Consider the following 10,174-nt stretch of genomic DNA (forward strand, 5'->3'; position numbering starts at 1 on the left):
AGAATGGGAACTTTCTTTAAAACTATTATTATTAATAAAAAATCAATATATAAAAAAACATATATACAAAAAAAACTTCTTAACTATAAAGATATATGCCACTATATGATGCAAATATGTAAATTATTAATTCGTAAATAGGCATTGTTATAATATTATAAGTCAATATCATGATTTCTCAATACTAATTTTTATGATTTTTTTTAATTAAAAAAAAAAAATATCATGACTACTTCAAATAAATTTCAGCATTTAATTTGGATATACTAGAGAAAGTATTCTAAAATATTATATAGAAAAAAATCCTTATTATTCATTTAATAATTATTAATAATTAACTTGTTTTAAATTTCTAAAAACTTTTATTAAAAATAAACTTAATTTCTTTTTCAAATTCTAAATTTATATATATATATATATATATATAATATAATATACATTTTCATTATCGAGTTTAATAGAAAAACAAAAAAAGTCAAAATATATAATTAAAAACTATAACATTTACACTAGCGGATTGTATATCTAAACCAATTTCCCTCTATACTCGGTTAGGAGGAATATTTTGATAACGGTGACCAGCCAATACAATGAAAATAGCATTCCCCGTTTCCTTATGACCCGATGCCGGAGGCTGCGGCCCTCCAAAGGCCCCGTAAACAAATGAAAGACACATATATTAAGGCCGCGTAAACTACACGTTAATACAAGAATTCTAAGTCATGTGAAACTTGCGAAACAGCCAGACGAACGAGAACGTGAATTTCGTGTTTTTTACGTTCTTACATCGTATTTTACGCTTTCCGAGCGCTGTAGCATCTACAAATACTTATTCTTCTATGACTCTCTCGTGACAAGAAGGTTCCAATGTGTTTTACCTTTGACTTATTGGCCATGACCTATATCAAAGGAAATCCCCGTGTTATGCTTGGTGAGAGAAGGGAAGACAAGCCCTCCGCTCATCTTATGTGCCTCCATGGGCCTCCACCCATCAATTTATTCCCTCGGCAACGGAAGCCTCTGCCAAAGTCCGACACCGTTTTGCGGGCGATGGATCTATCGCAGAAGAAGTGTCACACTTCCTAGCTGTACATTAAAAAAAAATTTTTTTACAGAAATATTAACTTCTTTTATATATGGTTCCTATATTAATAATTACATATGCATGGTTACCTTAATCATAAACATTGATTTATTAATGCAAATCCCAATTGCGCAACAGACAGAAGGGAATATAATCAATAGATATCACTTGAAAGCTCGCGGATATATTCATGCGTTGACTAACTATATGTACATATAAACATTGTAATGGTAACACACATATGTTTAATGTTAACCTGAGAACCAGTTAATCGCACAGTTGGCATTGTCAGTGTTTAATGGCGTATTTATGAACACAACTATAAAACTCAGGTTTCCATATCCCGAGGTGTCTGGGATTGTGATAGTTTGTCCGGCTTTTAACCTCGATCTAGCTGGAGGGTTTACCGTCGTCCATTTGGAAGGATGAAGGGCAGATGGCAAACTGCCATGTGCGCCCTGGACTCTAAGGCCTACGGTCCTGACTCCTCGGGCTTGCCATTTTCGCGCCCGAAGTTCATCGAGGGATCACCGGCAATCGAACGGCTACCAGGGATTTACTGCAGATCGAGGGTTATAACTGCGCCACGAAACGGTAATGCAATAAAGCTATTTATATGTCTGTTTATTCTTCCGGGTAGCCTTAGTTCTCATTTCATTGCCTCTGCATCGCCATAGCACTGTAAGTCTTGACCCTGTCGACATTCCTTCTGCATCCGGCTACACCGCCCTTTAGCCTCAGACATGCAGCTCTTGCCATTCGGTTCGGCCTCATCACCCTTTGAAGTTATCGGGCATTCTGGTTTACACGACACCAAGTTCGGCTACGGTTAGTATTAATGTTTTTCTTTGTTCCTTGCATTCTTTCATGGATTTACACCAGGGTTTTTCCTGTTTGCTAACTCGGCTAATGTTTATGTGCAGGTGGTTCATCGATACACCATAATGAACAAGGGTTTCTCTATTTAGCCGTCTCGCCCATTGCCAGGTAAGTTTTCGAAAACATTCACAGCTGTGTATACTGGTTTTTTTGTCGAACAATGGCTGAGTTTTCTTTTATTCCCTTGGCAGGGATACCGGGCAATAAATCTCGGGTCTGTCCCCTGCACAAGCTCAGGGTCTTCCCTGAAGGCATTTGGTTTTTAGTCTCTGTTAGACGGACTCCTCGGTTAAGAGGCCCTTCTTTATGAGTTTGTCTGTATAGCCGTGACTTATCTATCATATGTAATTGTCGTTTCAGATTATGTACTGGTTCCCTTTTGAACGCAGACCATAATTATTTTATTAAACTGTGCCTCAGTCTGAAAGGGTTTGATCTGTCTAATCTTGTTGAAACATAGAATTTGTATCACGGGTAATCCCCGTAGGTTCAACTTTACTCGGCCTATTTCTTTCTGGTCATTCGCTTTCATTGAACTGTTACAAGTTTACTGTTTGATGTCTAAATATATATATATCTTTTACCGAATTTCTGTTGTTTCCTTTCAGTTTAAATGAGTAATATGTTTGCCATACGATTCCGACTTGGGTGCCTCTACTAGCTGAGCACGAGCTTCGGCTTCGGCTCGAATGGTTCACCAAATCGGGGTTTTTTTTGCTGGCTAGATCTGGCTGAGGGAGCATGTAACCCTGGTTACCATTGCTCTTTCCTCGGCATCCATACTTATTGGTTATGTTATGAACAGTGAATGTATAAATCTTTTATTCAGTTCTCGCATCGCAACTATCTGATAATATAGAACTGTTACGGTGTGATCCAGTTTTGTTAACCCTTTCTGTGTTTTCCTCACGGTCTACTTGACCGGGGGTTCTATGTATAACAACGCTGTTTTTATGATATATCACACATCTTGTTTACGGGTTCAGTTGGTCGAAGGAACACACCAGGTTCGCCTTATAATATATGTCATGATGTTACATGTATAATACAGAAGTTAGTGTTCTTTCTTGTTTTCTGTTAAAAGAACAGTTAGATGTCTTTCATCTATTTCTATTTTTCTCTACACAGAATAATACCAGGAATATTTCAGTAGATGTATGCATTATAAGCCATACCTGCTTCTCTGCAAACCTACTTGTAATGCTTGTCAATCCACCCGTCCGTAGGAAGAATTCTTCTTTGATCTTCCACCCCCAAGCACTTGCAGGTCCTCTCGACTGCAATTCCACTGGTCTCGCCAGTAATCGCTATCTTGTCCTAACCAGACGTAGCGTACACAGGAAAATTCCTTTCCTCCTATGCCATCTGATCCTAACCAGACATAGCATGACCATTTTCTTTTTCCTCTGCCATCTGATCCTAACCAGACATGGCAATCTTTCCCCTTTTTCCTCTGGGGCCTCAACTACCTCCTGAAGGTAGTTAGGGTTCCATTGTAACTGCTTCCACAGTTACTAACCATGATTAATCATATGCTCAGCTCAAATAGTACTAACACAATTGTTTTTAATTAACATAAAATTAATAACAGAGTTATATACTTTTTCAAATAAAGTCTTTGTTCATAGTTACTTTTACTATTTACCAACATTAACTTTTCTCGAGGGATGTTACAAGAAGCTAAAGAAGAGAAATCCCCAGTTCATAAGGGATCTCGAAATGGAAGAGATAAAAGGGTTTATGGAGCTTGGCTTTGACTTCAGCCTCGACAAGTTGAGCCCGCGGCTACTGCACCTTCTCCCTGGATTAAAGAGATTATTAATCGATCATGACAATAGCAACAAGAATTTGGAGTTTCAAAAATGGCCACTGCAGAATTGGGAACCGCCAAACCCGAATGCCACAGGAATGGATATGAAAGAACACCTCAAACTGTGGGCTCGTTCTGTAGCCTCAACACTAAAATGCTAGTACTGGGAGCTTCCGAAAGTTTCTGTCTGGCTATTCTTTCCAGGTTCCCTAACAATGATATCTAGATTCTGTTTATTGGATTTAGATCCAGGCATTGACTTTTAAAAATCTTATGGTTTTTCAACATTTAATTTGTTTGCTTGCGCCGATTATACATCTGAATCATATCGCTAACAAAATCTCTCAAAAATTTCGAATAACAGACATAACTTCTGTGGTAGTTTCCCCAACTATGTGAAAAGACCGGTTGGGTCAACACCAAAACGTCAAAAAATTACTGCCTAAACGTTCCATTACCATACTATGGGATATGTTACAATCAGCATTAAAGCACATTTCAACTCTTAGACAAATTCTACATAACATTGATGGAGTGGTTGGAATGATAAACTTCCACAATCAATATTTATTCATTTATAGATACAAAACCGTTCACCGTAGGCGTTTCCTATTTCGACCCCAGGTGGATGGTGCGCACTTGATTTTATTTTAATTTAAATGAACGTATCGGATTTACCTTGGGGGAATATAACTAGAATATGCTTCGTCTGAGTCTTGCATCCGTGGCTGTGGCGCAAGGGAGAGTAAAGCCATGCAAAAGAAATATATATTTAATTTTGCTTATCACCTTTGTCTCTCAACGCTTCATCAATTAACGAAAGTATCCATGATTGGATTAACTGAAGCCCGCGGGATTGATTAACGAAATTTTTTAAAACTATCTTCTGTTCTGCATCTCGTTTCCTCTCCATCTCCATCATAAAAGATCGTGCGAGCAAGGATATTTTCTCAAGTACTACAATTTTCTTATAATTCTTTTATTTTTAGAAAAACATTAAATTCACTTACATTTTCATCATGTTTATGTTATAGTGTTTCTGTTTCTGAGAGTTTCTGAGAATACTGGTGAGACTACTACAAATAGATTCCAAATACCAAAACTCTAGAGGCAGGTGTTAGTGGTGGGACTTGATTTCATATTGTTTGTCTCCTCCTACACTACGGTCTTATGGGTGACACCTCAAGAGATTTGAACACGGGTGAGACTACTGCAAATCGATTCCAAACACCAAAACTCTAGAGGCCGGAGTTAGTGATGAGACTTGCTTTCATATTACTTGTATCCTCTTTTTGGCACCTCCAAAGATTTGAACAGTGGTGAGACTTCCAAACACCAAAACTCCAACACCAAAAATCTAGAGACAGGAGTTAGTGATGAGACTTGCTTTCATATTGCTTGTATCCTCCTACGTGACGCCTCCAGAGATTTGAACACGGGTGAGACTAATGCAAATCGATTCCAAACACACACGGGTGAGACTACTGTAAATTGATTCCAAACACCAAAACTCCAGAGGTCAGAGTTAGTGATGGGACCTGCTTTCATATTGCTTGTATCCTCCTACACCACAGGCATGCACATTGATTCCAAACACCAATACTCAAGAGATCGGAATTAGTGATGGGACTTTCTTTCATATTGCTTGTATCCTCCTACACTACCGCTGTATGGGTGACGCCACCAGAGATTTGAACACGCCTGAGACTATGCAAATCGATTCTAAACACCAAAACTCCACAAGCCAGAGTTAGTGATGGGACTTGCTTTCATATTGTTTGTATCCTCCTACTCTATGAGCTTGCAAATCGATTCCAAACACCAACACTTCGGAGACAGGAGTTAGTGATGGGACTTGCTTTCATATTGCTTATATGCTCCTACACTACGGCATATGGGTGATGCCTCAAGAGATTTGAACAAGGGTGAGACTACTACAAATCAATTCCAAACACCAAAACTCAAGAGGCCTGATTTAGTGATGGGACTTGCTTTAATATTGCTTGTATCCTCCTACACTACGGGGTATGGATGATGGCTCCAGAGATTTGAACACTCGTGAGAGACTACTGCAAATTGATTCCAAACACCAAAACTCCATAGGCCCGAGTTAGTGATGGGACTTGCTCTCATATTGCTTGTATCCTCCTACACTACCGCGTATGGGTGATGCCTCCAGAAATTTGAACACAGGTGAGAATTTATTGCAAATCGATTCCAAAAACCAAAACTCCAAAACTGAAAAAAAAAATTATAAACATAAAAAAAAAGTGTTTACAATTTTGCCAATATATATATAAATTGGATTCACTGCTTTTCAGAAAAGAATATGAATCAGCGATCTACATTTCTGGGCCACAAATGAATCATACGTCCACATTTCTTGACCCATAGCTTAGTTCCGATCGGCTAAGTTTGTTGCTTAGTTCCGATCGGCTAAGTTTGCTTCTTTCCACCATGTAAGGTTAACTTGGAGCGATGCGACTTTTCAATAAGGAATCCTCAATTGAACAGGTGACTTAGATCACAGTTGTTTTTGTTCCCATATCGCTACCTTCTCCATGCTAAGGCATCTAGATACGATCCACCATCCCGTCATACCCATGTGCTCATAAGCACAATACCATATCTAGATCTGATGTTATTTCTTTTTATCCGGTCTCTCTGTGTGCCAGACTGTAAGCTATGGTGAGTTTCAATGTACCGGGCTTGGAGCAACCCAAAATAAACCAGTTCCGTGGTCCCAAAAATCACCGGTCACTCGCAACTGACAAGGAGATGTGAGGCGGTGCCAACTGAGAAGGAGATGCGGTAATTTCTTTCTTCTTTCTGTTTTTGTTGTTTGGATTTCTGGATTCAACTTTTTCTGTGTGTTTTAGACGATTGGATCTCTCACTCAATTGGGTTGGGTTGGTACTACTGGAAGCTAATAAACTCCAAGGGCAAAAATATAAACGTCCCACACAAAGTGTTTCACATTGCCAAGGTGACGCGATAAAAATTCAACCAGGTTTAGCCATTCAAGCTTAACGCTTTCAGCCCAGAATACACACACATTTGACGTGGTTCATGTCCATTCTGACATACCAATATATGAAAATCACACAATAAAAATAAATATAACACTTCAATATTATCTATCACTTTATGAATTTATATGAGTATCATATATATATATATTCACACAAAAGAAAATCACAATTTATTATAAATATACATAGTATATTTATGTTATAAATATTAAGGTAGATTTCCAATTTCTTCAAGTGCAAATTTTTTATGAAACAACATTATTTAAATATTTTGTATAGTTATTCAATTTTTATTTTTTATTTTCAATTTTTATTTGGCCCGACATAAACAAAATTTCAAAATTGATAAGGTATAACCAAAATTACGCATCATAATAACAAAAGTAATTTAAATTTTTTACACTTCAATGAGGGATGTTACATTTCCCCTCTCGAGTGCAACACCGTCCTTGGTATTTATTCTTTTCCCATAGAGTAGACTATGAGGCCTCTTGCATAAAATTCTCATCCTCCCAAGCAGGTTTTTCCAGACTAAAGTGCCTCCACTACACTTTAACTGGGTGATAGCTCACTTTGATAGCAAAATTTCTTTCCAATCGAGAATATGTAAAGGTTTGACCAGGAACTCTCTGTCGACCTACATCCACAATCATCATAACTTGTTGTTAGTTTCCCATCAGTCATTCATTAAGGAGGACACACACACATATTATCATTACAACTTCATTGTTTACCTGTACATCTTGCCAATTAATAATGTGCTTAGGATCATGTATATACTTCTTTAACAAGGAAATATGGAATACATTATGTATGCATATATGGCTAGGCAGAGACAAATGATAGGATACATCCCCAATTTGAGTAAGTATTTGGAAAGGGCCACATAATTGGGAGCTAGTTTTGCACAACTTCCACACCTTAAAGTGCTCTTATTTGGTTTGACCATTCTTGTCAAACATTAAGGGTGAATTGTTTAAGGAAATTAGTTAAACTATTGTGATCAATAATTAAAATGAACTTATTTCCTAACAGATAGTGTCACCATACCTTTAAAGCATGAACTATTGTTGTTAATTCTAAGTCAGTGAAATGTTGCTATTCATGCTCCTTTAGATTCCAGGATTCATAGGCCACTACCTAGCCTTCTTGCATCAACACACCTGCCACCCTTTCTTGACAACCATCTATGTAGACAAGAAATTCATTTTCTGGGTTACAAATCCTTAAAACAAGGTCAGTAGTCAGCAAATGCTTTAGCTAGTCAAAACTATTTTAAGATCCTTATGTCTAGTTAAAATTTGTCGCCTTCTTCTATAAAGATGTTATGGCATAAGATACTCTTCAAAACCATTCTATAAAGCAGTGATAATAGCTTACTAATCCCATAAAAGATTGTATGTATGTAACATTTTTAGGAATGGGTCATTCCATAATAACATTAACATTTTCGGGATCTATAGCTATTCCCTCTTGAGTGATCACGTGTCTCAAGTATTGTATCTGATCTTTATAGAATTCACATTTTCTATATTTTTTGTATAGTTGGTGTTCCTATAGAGTTTGAAATACTATTTGCAAATGCCTCCTATGTTCTTCCATATTATTTGAATAAATTAGGATGTCATCAATAAAAATTAATATGAATTTGTCAAGATATGGGTGAGATATGTATTCATAAAGCACATAAATGTGGCAGGGCATTAGCAAGCCCAAGAGGTAGGAATACAAACTCGTCGTGCCAATAACAAGTCCTAAATGTAGTTTTGCATATGTCTTCATCTCTTATATGTATCTGATGGTATCATGAGGGTGAATGCATGGAGAAGTGTTACACCTTTTGGGGAGACCACAAGTTGGGAGGGAGAAAAAAATAGCTCGATCAAGCTATATTTAAGCCCTTAATTGAGCTATTTGAGGACGTAAAAATAAACCCTTGATTTAACTCCTACATAACCCATAGTTACATAAGATCTCGACCGAGATATTTTTTTAAAATTCCCACAGAAATTACAACGAGCAGTTTATGGTTCAAAGGGATCAATCGAGCCCTTGTTTAACCATGTCAAGAGCTTGATCGAGGGTTTGTTAAACCCTCAATCCATCTATTTCAAATTTTATGTTAAGCACTCAGTCAAGATTTTAAGTTCCCGATTGAGCTACTTAGTGCCTAAGAAACCTAGTTTTAGCTCCTCTTATGCATATTTCTATGCGACACCATTTTATACCCTACCAGAATTCAAGAAAAATTTGTCCTTAAGGGGCAAAGTTGATCATGTCGGATTCGTGAAGGAATCCTCTATCCAATGGCATAATATTTTGATATTTTCGAATTCATATCATATTTTTCTTCTAATTTCTTTGAAACATAATGTTTGAATTCTTTTTGGATAGTTTCAAAGGGGCTAACTAAAAAATCAATAACATAAAATATATAAAACAAAAAAAAAATGAAAAAAAAAATATAAATATATTTTTTCATAAATCCTGTTCAAAAGGGTACTCTTGGTTTTTCAATTTACTTAAATAGTAAAAAAAATTATTACGTGAAAGCATGTGTCTGCAAAATGCAATTGAAATATTACTTTTCCAACTTCAAAAAATAATAAAAATATAACTTTTCATAAAACAAATAAAATTTTAATATCGATAACTTATTTCTCTCTCTATATATAATTTTCATATATATATTTGTTTTAAATTACACATTTTAGATTAAGTTATGCTACATGAACACACACATGGCTATTAAGATGCGCAGAAATTTTTCACGACGATAATTTCATTTAATGGAAAACTGACAGATTATACAACACTATGTTTTTGCAAAAAATATCATTAGGACAACAACATAATTCTCCACAAATTGTCTTTTTACATTGAATCAAAATTCACAATTCGTATATGAATTTTGAGGGATTGAATTCGATAAAAGACTAAAATTTTAAAATTTCATCGTGACATTTGGCCCAAAAGTGTAACCCATCTTCATGCATTCATCCATGATCGTAAGTCAATCTTGGAAAACAATATAACACACTTAACCTGATTGAGTAAATCAATGATCCTAGGTAATGGGTACTTGTTTTTAGTGGTTAACTTATTTAATTGTTGATAGTTGATCCAAAAATGGATCCCGGATAAACATCTAAGTCTAAAAGACTTCATATAAGAGGTAAAAGGTGCTAAATGGAACAAATCCTTTGTAAATCAAAGGAAAATGAAAATCGTAGGCTGCTCTTAGAAATAGTCTCATTGCAAAGATTTCCTCATTCTAAATCCAACGCAACTTGAATGGGTGAAAACAGACTTCAGATGAAGAAGTTATCATAAAAAGAAGTTCCCCTATGTTCCTTGGGAAAGAAGCAA

Source organism: Pinus tabuliformis, chromosome 2_2 (genome assembly GCF_031772625.1).
Source record: "Pinus tabuliformis cultivar Carrire ecotype Pingquan chromosome 2_2, CPIR1, whole genome shotgun sequence".
NCBI lineage: Eukaryota > Viridiplantae > Streptophyta > Pinopsida > Pinales > Pinaceae > Pinus > Pinus tabuliformis.